The sequence below is a fragment of the Arvicanthis niloticus genome, chromosome 3 (assembly GCF_011762505.2).
Source record: "Arvicanthis niloticus isolate mArvNil1 chromosome 3, mArvNil1.pat.X, whole genome shotgun sequence".
Taxonomy (NCBI): Eukaryota; Metazoa; Chordata; class Mammalia; order Rodentia; family Muridae; genus Arvicanthis; species Arvicanthis niloticus.
In genome coordinates, this window is record NC_047660.1 from 113317887 (window position 1) to 113332009 (window position 14123).

At 34.0% G+C, this 14123-nt stretch overlaps 1 protein-coding gene across 2 annotated transcripts in view; it reads right to left on the bottom strand.

Annotated features, from left to right (window-relative positions):
- Spag16 (sperm associated antigen 16) overlaps positions 1–14123 on the bottom strand; it is an 856168-nt gene that overhangs the window by 508445 nt on the left and 333600 nt on the right. The gene's annotated exons all lie outside the window — the stretch shown is intronic.

Genomic DNA, 14123 nt, shown 5'->3' on the forward strand with positions numbered 1-14123 from the left:
TTTAATAACTTCATATTAATCATTATCATTTTCAGGCCAGCTCTCTGTTTTTCTGTGAAGAATGGAAGTATCAGCCTTGATAAGAGGAAACTCATCCAGAGTGACCAGGTTATCCACTATGTCAGAGGCCAGGAATTCACAATGTTGGCTGAGGAGGCACTCAGCTACATGAAAAGGAATAAAAGCATAGTCCTTTTGCTGTCTAAGAAAGACTCTTGCATGGGTTTTGTTTCAATAGAGAACATTGAAAAGTTGAATAAGAAATTAGTGAATGGTTGTTTCAGTTTGGAAAATAATTTTAGAAATGTGAAGCTTGATTACTATTCACTAATTTGAGCAGAAGAATCCATTCAAACCAGAGTAAGTAGGCAGTCTGTTTAGAATTAAGATAGGAGATTCAATCCTGAAAGACAATCAGTTAAATAAAATCAAATGAGGTGTCTTGCAGAAAGTCTTTCTGGAGATAAGACTTGAAAATCTCCATTGTGGGTAGGAATACTAAATGAGAGTAGTAGGTGATGGGTTTCCTCCTAGTGAGGTTTAGGGACATCAGAAGTAGATGATGATGATGATGATGATGATGATGATGATGATGATGATGATGATAGTGGTGGTGGTGGTGGTGATATGGTAAGGATGAAGATGATGATAGTGGTAGTGGCAGTGGGTAGTTGTAGTTGTGGAGGTGGTGGTAGTGGTGGTGGCTATGGTATAGTAGTGATAATGATGATGATGGTGGTGGTGGTGGTGGTAGCAGTAATAGTGGTGGTGATGATGTACAATGCCCCATAGTGCATTTGTTAGTAAACTGCAGAGTAGTGGGAAAATGTTGGAAACAGAAAAGAGCAGAAGTTTAAACACTAATTTACAAGTAGGTAAAGAGGATGCACTGTTGTGTGAGTGTGGTCCTGTGATGCAATCTTAGCCTATATGTAGTTCCTGCTGTAGTCTCAAACAGATTTCATAACCACATCAAAGTAAGTCCTGTGTGTTATTCTTTGGGACTTTAGCTTAGTGGCAAAAAGATTTATATATTTAAATATTCAATTAAACTAAAAAATACTTTAATGGCAAAACTGTATGTAATATAATTATATGTATGTAATATAATTATATATATGTATGTATATAATTATATGTAATATAATTATAAATATTTTTAAATTCATATTTTAGCATGTTCATTCTTTTCTAACATCTTGTGAAATGGGTCCATGTCATATAAACTTTTTTCTAAGGCTAATGAAACAAGAAACAACCATGACACTTCACATAAATTAAGAATGATAGATTTTTAATAACTTTACCATAAAACTTTTCTGCCATGGATAATACAGAGAAGTGTCTACCATATTAATAATGCAGACAAGGGACTAAGATTTTAGCCAGCATGCATTTATCATGTACATTGTAATATACTTCATTCACTTTCATTTATGCAATTGGAGGGAGACATTTTGGCAGTTTCTTCTGAACTATTTGTTGTTTATTAGTATTTTCTTTTGTTGTGATTCATTTAATAGTAAGAAATAGAATATGTATACTCTTTACAAAGAAAATATTGGATACAATTTATATCTAAGTACTTAATTCTATTGCATTTGTTTATCATATTGATAGATTTTCCTAGAAGTGAATTGTTTGTTTAAAAAGAGATATGGATATGTTACATTTAGTTCAATGCTTGCCAAACTATTTTTTTGCTTGTTTTATTAAGAATATGACAAACTAGATATTTGAGGTATCATTTCATTGTAAAGTGAAATGCTAATGTAATTTCTTTTGTCCTTGTATGTGTTAATTGCCTTTGGTAGAGAAGTCAGTATTTCTTTGACAATATATATGCTTACTATTTTCAAGGAAATATTGAGTAATAAAAAATTTACCTGGAGAAAAATTTATCTTCGTGTGTCCTGATAAAAATAAATCTTAAAGAAATCATAGAAAAGAAACTCTTTATTTCTTATATATAGAAACAACTTTGTTATTATTATAAGCAAAACTAGATACAACAGATTTTAAGGATTTAATATTTCACATGGCTTAAAAACTCCATTCATGATGGAGAATATAGTCATAGAGAATATAATGAATATTGTTGCTAATTGATAAGCTTACTTTACAACCCCTATCTCTGAGTCACCAGAAGTAGTGTGATGTTCCAAAGCACAGTGCACCATGAGGCTTACCTAAAAATACCAGTGTTAAATCCTGCATACGCATGGTTATAGAAACCTTGTCGCTTCTGATCTCAAAAAAAACACTATTATCTTTAAGATTTAAAATTTAGGGGGCAAATAAAAAGACTTTTTTTGTTCAAGTCTACAGCTCCTTGAGAACTGTCATGGGTATTATGTACTAAGTATAAACAAAAATTACATCAATCTTAATTATTTTTGCCTTTTGCAAAAGGTTCCAAATGTTTATTGTTCAGAATAGAAGGTTTGGGTAGCAGTAAGTTCAGGGATAAAACTAAGGCCTAAAGGTCAAGAAGCTGGTTGTCTTCTAATTGGTGGCCTCATGTCTTTATACTGTCAGGGAAGAGATGGTGAGAAGAGAGAACACTTATTTTACATGACGGTTTCCCATGGCTCTTGACATTTTCAACATCTTAGCAGTGAGACCAAATGAAACCTGAAGCAATGAGTGGGAAAAATGAGGAAGGAGCAGCCCACACAGGGCAGCTGCCTCAGCCTAATTAGCATTCAAAGATCAGATTGAGAAATGAAGCCAAAAGAAAGAACAAGACTTATAAAGAAATTACGATGCCTGATAAAGATGGGCTGTAGTTGACAGACAGGCAGGGTGAAATGGTAAGTTCACTCATCTCTGATTTCTAACAAGACTGCAAAAAATTACAATATAATTCTTTGGAATTCTTGACAGCTTAGAGATTATTAAGTTAAGGAAAATTAATATACATGAAACTTGTAAAGTATAACATTTTATATGCTAGTCAAAGGACTCACCAGTATTCAGAAAGCAAAATCAAATACCTAGGATGACACATCCCATAACACAGAAAAGATATTTTACAGTTTCTTTGTATTACTAATTCATCAACATATGCTTATTGGATATGAATTAGAAAATCATAAAAGAACAGATTATTTCAAAGTAAATGTAAATAGGCACAGCTTTTACCATGACTAAGTTTTTATTCTCTTATTAGTATATGGAAGCCATGTCATAAGCAATAGCTTTAAGATACCTTTCACTCATTCATATGCTATGGTTATTACCTAATTTGCTCTCCAGCCCTCTAGACAGCTTTTAATTTATAAGATTGATAAAAATACTTCTATCATGTAAATGCTAATTCAAAGCAAGTTTTTAAAATATGAAATGTGAATATTTTAGCATCAAAATCATTTTATTTTAATTTACCTAGTTAAACTATTTTATTTTGCCCAAGTATGTATGCTGAAAATGCATGTGTGTATATATGTTTGCATATATATGTGTATGATAGTATAGATGCTACATGTGTCTGAGGGTGCACATGTACATTATATGTGGAGGCACAAAGTTGATGCTGTTATCTTTAGTTATCACTGTCCACTTGATATATTGATGCAGAATCTAAACGGAACTAGAAGATTACTGAGCATCTAGTCTAGATAGCCACCTTTTCCCAAGGATTCCCTGTCCCTGCCTTCAAAGTGCCCAAGTTACATGCAGCCACCAGGACTGTCCAGTTCTCATATAACTTCTGGGAATTCAAATGCTGATTCTCATGCATGCTGGATGTTTCATCCACTGAGAAACTCCCCCAGCTTTCTATTTAAACTCTTGCACATAATGAACATAAGGTGTGTTAATAAATTCAAAAGGATACAAGGAATCTCTGTATTTCTACAATCATAAAGGAGTAAAATGTGAAAAGGAACAATTTTCTCATCAGAGTATCATGGCACATGCCTGTAATCCCATCAGAGTATTATGGTACATGCCCGTAATCCCAGCAACTGGGAGGCAGGGCACTAACAATCTTCAGGACATGTCTAGTTATTCATCAGGAATTATTTATCTGGTGAAGCATGTTATAAACAATGTACCTGTGTCAGTTAATGTCTTGCATCTCATGTTTATGCTTAGGGTATGTCAGCAAGATAGTAGTTTTATTTGTAACTGCTATTCTGTTACTGACTGAACTGAGGTGTTAGGACAACTGATTTGTTAAGAAGTAAAAACTACCAGAACCCTTCTGTCTTTATTCCATGTCCCTCACCAAATGCTTTCCTTAGACTCATCCTGGGTCACCTTTCCTATTGTGGAAGTTTTAATCAGAATGATGCCCACCCTCAAGACACACCTTAGGGCATCATATGTACTATTTGAGTGTTTTCTAGGTGGTGAAACTATTGGGGAAGGATTAGATGGTGTGGCCCTGTTGGAGAAAGTGTGTCAGTGTACATAGGCTTTGAGGTTTCACAAGTCCATGAAAATTCTCAGTGATCTCCTGCTTCTCCTATGTAAATCAGCTGTAAGCTCTCTTTATTGCACCAACATCATGCCTGCCAGCTGGCTGCCATAATGGTCATGGACTCTAACCCCCTGGATCTGTGAACTCCCAAATAAACACTTTGCTTTATATGTTGCCTTGTGTTCTGCAAGGGCATTGGAAAACCAACTAAGTAACCTAGGATCCCATTTGTTGGCACAAATTCATCATATGGCAGAGTGTGAGGAGATACTACAAGTTATATTGTAAAGAGCTTTAAACAAAGGAATGAATGATAAACAAAAAGCAAAACAGCTCATGAGCTGATGTTCATCTGCACAATATAGAATGCAATAGATTTGGGAAAGCTGCAAGTACAACAGTAAGAGCCAAAGCACATGAAAAGTAAATGCATTCCTGTAAGAATTTTCACTTCTACCAACAGTGCTTGAAGATCAGAGAGTCAGATATGCTATTGCAAAGCCCAGAGTGTTCTGAACTCAGAGCAAGCCTGGGCTACACAGTGAGTAGTATCTTGTCTCAACACAAACAAACAAACCCCAAACACAGCAAAAATGAAAACACATAGTAACAAGGGCAAATAAGAAGGTAAAAGACTTATGATAATCACTCACAATTACTTATATTTTTATTTGAAAACTGAAACTTACATGAAATTTAAAACTTTGATCATAATAAGAAAATCTCAATGATATTTGAGGAAAAGAAGGCATACATGACAAAACATTAGTCAGTGAAATAATTGAAATGAGATAAATCATAAATTATTTTTCCAAAAATTAACTATTATACCTGTTTTAACTTTCGATGTTATAAAGAAGATTGAAGATTACTATTTTGAAAATTACATTTGTGTTTTAGATTTAGGGAAAGAGAGCACACAATGTAAAAATATCTTAAAAATCAGTTGAAAGCTATTTAAAAAATCTATTTATACATACATCTATATAATATTATGGTGCTATATAAAGTAACATATGTTGTAATCCTTAATGCTATAACATCACACACACACACACACACACACACACACACACACAAATCAATGGGGAATTAGCTGCAGACAGCACTTGAAAAACTCTTAGAACAAAATACTTCTTAACATTTCATGATTCTAGACACAAGTGTAACTATTTTGCAAACCTTGCTATGACCTTTGTCATTTTGCTGAATTGCAATATTCTCTTGAGTATCAAACCTATTAATAATATCATCATAGTAGATAAATGAATATGCAAGATTATCATTTGTTCAGTCCAGGTTTGTTTAGTTTGATGCAAAATAGTATAATTATGAGGAAGATAATAGACTGGTGTTTGTTGGAAGCAACTAATTGAATGAGATTTTATGCTATGTTAAAATACAGTTGATAAAATAAGAGTGTCTGTATTTTAAGTGAAGTTGTATTTCCATGTTAGGTTCTCTTCACTTTGTATTAATGACATGAAAGCTACCTTAAATATAATTAATTAAATGTGTAGTATTTCTTTCTTTTCCCATGTTTGGAACCTGAGCATGTCCAGCTCTCACCGAGTTTGTGCCAGTAGTTCAGAATGTCTATTCTTTCTTCCTGACTAACCGTGTCTTCTGTGACTTTGGTCATTAGATCACTCTCCACTTTCAACATAGTTCCCTAATTCCAAACATGTGCCCAGCTCTATGGACTTGGACTTGGATGAATAGGCTTAGGAGACAAACTGTCTCACAGTAAACTCTCTGATCATTTTCTATGTGAAGATAGAAGACTTAAGACCAACTCAAAAATAATTAGAATATACATTACCTAATATTAACTGTGTTGGGTACATTTTATGAATTATCTAATGTTTCTATGTCAGATATTTATTATACCTATTTTTTCCTAAAGAAAACTGAGGGTTCCTCTCAAAAGTCCAAGCTCAATATATGCTTCTTCTTCTTTCTTTCTTTCTTTTTTTTTTTTTTTTTTTTTTTTTTTTTTTTTGGTTTTTTGAGACAGGGTTTCTCTTAATCTTTGTTACTACAGCAGAATTCATGAGACTAGATAATTAATAAAGGTATAAAAATATTTCTCTCAATTCTGAATTCTGGAATGTCTAAAATGTAGGAGATACCTCTAGTGAGGACTATTTTGCTGTAACATGATAGAGTAAACGACACAAGTGGCTTGCAAGATCCAATCCACCTCCTCTTATTTTAGAGACACAAACGACTCTACAGGATCCACATTCTCATGGCCTTCTATAATTCTAAACTTTGTAAAGATCTCAATTTCCACTTACCATCAGTGTAAGCATCTGAGTATTAAGCTTCCAACATAAAACTTTTAGGGATATATTCTAACCTTAACAGCAGGTGACAACAGAAAATTCTGGTAGCTGTTAGATTTAATAGAAGAAAGAGAAGGTTTAACATAGACTGACTGGTAGGATCTAGGATTGAGTCTCAGGCCCACAAGAAAAGGTATTTCCATGAGGAGGCTTAGTTAGCATGTGCACCATGCTACATGGTAGAGAGAGGGGAGCAGAGATATTTCATATGACACGGTCACAGAGATGCTGGATCAAGGACTGGGGCTCGTTTTTTAAGTAAATTTCTAAACCTGCAGGAAATGGGTCAGAGGACAAGAGAGTACAGGATATTAAATTAGCAGGTTTAAAGGGATGGCAGAACCTGTAGCCAAAACTCTTTTATCTTTGCAGTGAGACTTTTTCACCTTGCTCAGGGCAACAAAATGCACACAAACTATGCACACTCACACATATGTATACAACGCCACAATTAAGTGAATGCCTGACATACGTTACACTGGAAGTTTCAGTAATTTGGAGAGTGGGTCGTATTTCAGACATTGAATGCTTTAGTGAGGAGCATGAGCTATGAATCCAAGAGGAGTGTGGAGAAAGTGATGTCCTTGGAGACTGGGCCATGGCACCTGCCTTTTATCACCCTCTGAATTTGGTAGAACTTGGTGTAGATAGTAAGTCAAGTACTTGAATATCTCTGAAGTCCTTCGTGCCCTAACTGATTGTATAACTGTGTCAGGTGAAAACAGAAACTCGGGGATACACCTGGGATTGCAGCAGGTTGCTATTTGGATGCTCTCACATCATAAAATTGATTTTATCTAAAGTGGGTAGACAGAAGCAGAATAGGATGTCAACAAGCAGAGCTTCGTTATTTCTCCCATATTCATACTGGAATATTGGTACATTTTATTCACAGGTAAATATTCCTTGCAACACTCTCATCTTAAAGATAAATGCACAAAATTAAAGAGATAAGGCAGCAGTTTTAGAGTCTAATTCCTGTCTCTTGCTCTTGTGAGTTTGTGATGAAGCAGAAGCACTTCTGACTAGGTAGTTTACTTTGGCAGATATACATCACCTCTCCTGTGTGGTTGCCAACTTTCACTTTGGCCTAATTAAAGAAAAATTCTGCCTCCTGTATGTGCACCCTCCCATTGTACTCCTCTGGTTGTTGTTCCTGAATTCAACTTATATATCTGAATGTGTCAGAGAAGTATTTTGACTCATCTTTTACTCTTGTTTCTTACATTCTATGCTTACTTCCTGGTTACCATTCACTGGAAACTGATGTGTTAGGCCCCCACAGCTCTTCAGGTTGGCTGAACCAGTGTCAACAGTGACAGCCAGTGAGTGTCAAAGTCAGAGATATTATTATTTCATTTCATCTCCATCAGCCCTTGCCAGTGAGTGAAGTGTCAAATTTGGAGACAATGGTAGAAACCCTCAGTCTGAGGGCATTTTCTATTTGCACAAAATCAGAGATAAAAATTAATGCAGGGACCTATATTGTTATCAATATATAATTCTTAAGCACCAATTGTGTTTTGTAATAAAAAATTGCTGAAAATTTCACATAGATTATTAATTATTTTGATTTCTAAGAAGTTTCTAAGGAAGATAATAAAGCTGTAGTCAATATTTAAACAATTATAGAAATCATAGTAGGTTGACCACATCTGATAAATTGATTCCATGTTCAGGTTTCTGTACAAACTTGTACATGTAAACTTAGATCAAGTAACTTCAGAGATGTTAATTCTTCCATTTCTCCCTGTATTACATGTAGATTATATTTCTAAAACTCCTTCTGGGAAAAAGATTTGTCATGATAAAGCCCTTACCTGGAGGAAATATGACTTTACATTTTAAAAGAAAATCAATTCCGTGTCACTAATATATTAAAGGAGATGAGGAATCCAAACTTTTATATGCCTAACAACACAGAATTCTTGTAAATTGCTGAAACATGAAATTTCCAAATAAACTTTATTATTGAAATGGATTTCTTTATTGTATAAATGTGCAATGTAACTTCTCAAACTTGTTAAACCATAAAGAACTGCAGCAATTTCATAACATGGAGTAGAGTGTATATAAAATCATGTAGCATAAAATGCTCAGCTGCTCAGGTAGAGAGATGGTACCTGGAGACAGTTACATAGATCTGCAAATGTTCAACCTATTTCTTTGATTTTTCATTCTATGTACTAAAACTGTGATAATGACTTCTGAAATGTACAAATTCCTTTAGTTATATGTATTTTAAAAGCATTTCTTTCTCACTAGAGTATCTCTAGAATATTCAACTACTTACAGGGGAAATCTTAATAATACTGTGTAGATTGCAGTATTCCAAATGTAAGGCCATACGTCTATGAATATACAGACAGCAAAACTTGGCCTTGATGGGTGGAACAAAAGCAAAGGATACAAAGTTGGAGGAATAGGGTCTGAGATGAATCTCAAAGGATGGGGGAGAGTAAGTATGGTTAGAACTCATTGAACAAAGTTCTCAATGATATAATAAATAAGTTCTGCAGTGTATCTTAAAAAATTCTTAAAATGGGATGAAAAAGTTCCAACAATTTTTATCTTACAAAAGGATTTTGGATGTGCCTGTAAACTGATAATGTGAAAGAATGCTGTAATGTTAAATATTGTTGAATGTCAATGATAAAATCTGTCTGTCAGGTGTTAGGGTTCAAGAACATTGGTTTCTTATTGCAAGTGGTTCGGGCACTGCCAGCCATGCAGTAGAGCAAGCGAAGAACTGTTGGTGCTCCTCCTTGCCCCAAACTGGAAGACGTTGAACAACAACAAGATGGTTTAACTGTTATGATTCTAAATAGGTCACTGTTAATTATGAACTGTGGGAAAACTGTACATATTTAGGTAAATCCATGTGATACTATCCAGACCCCAACAGGGATATTTTTTATAAGATATTTCATTTATTTATTCTGCAAATGTTTACTATTGATGCTAAACTCTTAAAATTATGATGTATTAATTTGCTAGGAGTCTCGTATGAAGTACCACAGACTGGGTGGCTGACTGCTTGGCTATGGATGAGGAACTCCGATCTTCTTTCCACAGTTTCTTCTCCGTGTGCAGCTCTTTGTGTACTAATTTTTCTTTCACAAAAACATGGTTGTAGTTTTTCCAATGGTATGCGGTCTTTCCAATGGTATGGGGTCTTTCCAATGACCCCATTTTAACTTGATCCCATGCTTAAAGACTGTGTTGCCCACGAAAGTCATATTCTAAATCAAAGTGTTTGAAATTACATATTTTTCTGAGAAATATGCAGTTTAATTTATAGCAGATACCAAGTTGAATGAGACATAATCATAATCCCAACATAGATTTTAATATTACATTTTTTAAAATTTGTAAAACCAGGGAAGTGGTAAGTATTCATTTATAAAAAACTTTTTTAGCTATCTCTTGGAAAAAAATGTACAGGATAATAATGTCTTCTCAGTTAGTTGTTCCCTTGATTTGAATGCACTGTCTTTTACTTCTGTTTAGTTTTAGTTTCAAATTTGTTTGTCAGCTATTAGGATAGAAATACTTGCTTTCTTCCTGGTCCCATTTGATTGAAGAACATTTTATCCATCATTTCCTTCTAAGATGGTGCCTATCTTTAAAGCTGAGATTCTTGTAGACATCATAAAGATGAATTAGCAAAGTTGAGGCTAATAAAACTATTAAAAGTGTATATGTATATTGCAGTTATTTTGTTGTTGTATTTTTGTTGTTGATTGTGATCTCAGTGGAGCTTTGTGTTTTATGTAAAGCTTCATTGATAGGAATACAACATAGGAATGTTCTAAATAAACATGAGTAATATTTGCAAGAAGATAGACAAAATTTCTTGTATTTGTTTATTTATATTTTTGGCTATTTTCTTGCCCAGTAAGGAAATGTGACACACATTTAATAATTATTTACAAAATATGGCCATAAATCAAATTAAAAATACAGTAACATAAAGCTAATTATCATTAATTTTGCATAACTAGCAATTATATTAAGGAGGCTATGTGGTAGTATAAATCCTTTAAAAATAAAATATAAAAGTCACAATAAGTATATAAAGCCATAATCCTATATATATATATAAGATAGCATATAGAGCAAAAATCAAAACAATTTACTTAGTGTTTATTATACTAATTTCAGTAATTACCAAATTAAATAACAACAAATAAATATTAGTATGATATAAATAATACTATATTTTCAGACATTTCTCACATTTTCCACTCAGCAAAACAAGGTTATACATGTTACAGTATCTCTGAAACTCAAACAAGGGTCTTTTAAGCATCTGTTTTTTAAAAAAAAAATTTGTGAAAATAATCTCCTTGATTCTCTGAGTTACTTCACTAATAAATTTATTAAGTAATTTCTAAGTTTAAATAAGATGAAAATATTTCACATTAAAATGCTATCCCATGTAAATGGATTCATTTCTGCTTTTAAATTATCTTCATAAAGGCTTATACATCCATTCACACACTCATAAAACCAAGAATTTAATTTAATTAATTTAATTAATTTTAATTTAATTTAACAATTTTACCCCAAGTAACTTTTTCAATCACATTTATTTTGATATAAATTATCTAAAAATAAAAGCATAATTAATAAATTTGTAATTTGAAATGTTTTTTTGGCAAATGCACACATTCCTGTAGCTACCACAGGATTATTTTTGCTATAGAAAATTTCTGTAATACTTCAATTTCTCTTATATATTTTGCACTCAGTAACCAGCGCTGTAAATCCAGCTACCTTCTTCTGTACCTGTTTTCTGTCTCCACCATCTTTACTTTGGTAGAGTGTCACATAAATGTAACAATAAGTCTGAAGCCATCTTTAGCTGTCACGTTTAACTCAATACATTGTCCTCAAGATACAATTAAGTGTCACCTTTATCACAGTTGTTCGGTTGCTCAAATTTATTTTTTTTTCCAGAAAAAGGTGTTTCTTCCAATGTTGGATGTGTTGTAAGCATGTTAATTAAGCAAAACTGATTGATAGTACTACCAACATATTTATAATGTCCTTCTGTTTACATGTTTTGCCTGAGGATGGCTTAAGTCTCCTGCTCTAAGCATATAGACTCATATGCCTAAGACTGGGATGTTCCTTTGAAAAATTGATTACTTTCATAGTCTTCTTTTTCACAACTCACAGTCCTCTTCTGAGTGTCCTTTTCTGACCTTCACTGTGATAGAGAATTTTGTGTTAACCTGAGTAGGTTATGGTGTCTGGCAGTTTGGTCAAATATTCATCTGGATGTTTTGGAGATAGAGGGTTAGATGTTAAATCAGAAATCAGAGGACAATGGATAGGGCAATTTTTCCCTGTAATTAGATAGTTCATATCCAATCAGTTGAAAGCTTGAAGAGCAGAGCTATTTTCATTCATATATATATATATATATATATATATATATATATATTCCTTTTTATTTCTTCATTATAGTTATTCTGATTGAGATAAGATCATGTATGCATGCCATTTTAGTTTGTACATTCCTGCTGGCAGAAGAGGGCGAACATGTTTTCTTGTATTAGTTGACCATTTTTTTGTTGGATATTTTATTTACATTTCAGATGCCATCCCCTTTCCCCATTTCCCCTCCCTAGAAAGCCCCTATCCCATGCCCCCTTTAGAGCTATTTTCTTAAAGATACAATTTAGTCAAAATAGTGTAGAATAAGAACCATCGCTCTTGCAGATTTGGGGTCCGAGATTGCAAAATCAATAGAATTTTTCTCCTGCCTGATTGACAAAACTGTGATTCGGTTCCTTCTGCAATAATGTAAGCCCAGTGAGTTCCCTTAAACCTCAATGGGAGAGAGTCAAGTGCAGCTGAAATTCAGCATCTTCATTTCCCAGAATATCTTTTCTCCCTCTTCATATTTGCTGCACCCAGGCTAGTAATAGCATCTCATGTTTGGAAAATAGTACCCTGACCTTCTCTGTGGCAACCACCTGGATGTTCTAGTAGTGATCAGTATAAGGATGTGAAACTGAAGGATCTTTGTTGCTTCTCTCTTATTAGCCAATTGATTTTGTGCTTGTATGTTCTCCAGCAGCTGTTAAGCATTGTCTGAAAGCAAAGAACAAGATGGTTTCCTGCTCCTCCTCTAGCAGAATACAACTGCTGCTTCAATGAGGCAATATGTGAGAAACATAGTGGATTTCTGCCCAGACCATCAAGGAGATCACTTAGATGCCCAGTCCCATCCCATCTCTCATGTGAAGAAATGGTGGGAGTCTGTAGGCAGGTGCTGTTGTCCCTGCTGCATGACACTCAAATTCTGGCCTTCCACTAGAACCTTGTGTGCTACATTGTTTTATATCAACTTGAAATAATGTAAAGTCATCAGATAGGAGGGAGCCTCAACTGAGAAAATACTTCCATGAGATCATGCTGTAGAGGAGTGTAAGGCATTTTCTTAATTAGTGATTGATGGGGCAAGAACAACCCATTATAGGCGGTGCCATTCAAGGGCTTGTGGTACTAGGTTCCATAAGAAAGTTGGCTAAGCAAACAATGGAAAGGAAGCCAATAAGCAGCACCCCTCCATGACCTCTGCACCATCTCCATCTCGTCTCCTGCCTCTAAGCTCCTGTGCTGCTTGAGTTTCTGTCAGAACTTCCTTTGGTGATGAATAGAAGTAGAAGCAGAATAAACCCTTTCCTATCCACATTGCTCTGGGGATGGTTACAAAAAAGTTATAATTTTGTACTTTATTTATTCTTATCCTTAGGATTGGAGTAACATTCTTAAAAGCTGTCTATTTTCAAAGTGAAACAGAATTTTCAAAGGAAACTTTAAAACATTTTAATTGTTTACACATTTTGACATTATAATCCAAATACGCCAGTTTTCAATCTTTAAACAACCCTATCCATCTTTTGCCCAAATATAGAAATTTCATAGTTTTCTTACATGTCATTTGTAACTCAAAATGTTGGTATTATAAACAATGCATCAAAGGCTAGAAACACTTTTTTTTCCCAGCAAAAGCCTAGGATGGTCTTGAACATGTTGCAATCTTTTTACATATGCCTACTTCTGTAAATGAATGAATGAACAAATGAATGAACGGACTAGTATTCATTATTAGGTTAAACAGCATTAAAGACACTTGGATACCAAATGCTCAGATGCCAGGAAAGAAAAAAAAATGTTTAAGGTCAAGCATGTTCTGTGCTAAATTGTGCTAAAATACATAGCCTCTCCTAGGATCAGCCTCTTCTCCTCAAATAAACACACATCCCATTTGAGATAAACATCTAACCAGCTTTCTTTAAAACTCAACTCTAAATATACTTTTAAAAATACAC